The sequence below is a fragment of the Nematolebias whitei genome, chromosome 11 (genome assembly GCF_014905685.2).
Source record: "Nematolebias whitei isolate Nwh7 chromosome 11, NemWhi1, whole genome shotgun sequence".
NCBI classification, from domain to species: Eukaryota; Metazoa; Chordata; class Actinopteri; order Cyprinodontiformes; family Rivulidae; genus Nematolebias; species Nematolebias whitei.
The window spans coordinates 48891177-48891695 of record NC_056508.1 but is presented as its reverse complement, the minus strand read 5'-3'; positions in this window follow the sequence as shown (position 1 = coordinate 48891695).

The following is a 519-nucleotide window of genomic DNA, read 5'->3' as shown; positions in this document are numbered from 1 at the left end:
TGTTCTTTCTGTTTATATGAGCTGTTCTTATAGTTTTGTTGTCACTTTGTCTCATTAATTCTCATGAAGTCTCAGGTCGTCTCAGATTGTCTCATCAAATCTCAGATCTTGTCACATTGTCTCATAATATCTCAGGTTGTGTCAAATTGTTTCATAAAGTCTCAGGTCATTTCACATTATTAAGTCTCAGGTTGTCTCACATTGTCTCCTGTTGTCTCACATTGTCTCCTGTTGTCTCATCAAGTCTCAGGTTATCTCACCTTGTCTCATAATGCCTCAGGTTGTCTATCATTGTCATACCAAGTCACAGGTTGTTTCATTTTATCTCATAAAGTCTCAGGTCATCTCACATTTATACTCAAATCTCAGGGTGTCTCAGGGTGTTTTAATCTTGTCTCATGAAGTCTCAGGTTGTCTTACATTGTTTCATAATGTCTCAGGTTGTCTCGCGTTGTCTCAATGTCTCAGGTTATGTCAAATTGTTTCATAAAGTCTCAGGTCGTCTCATATTGTCTCATA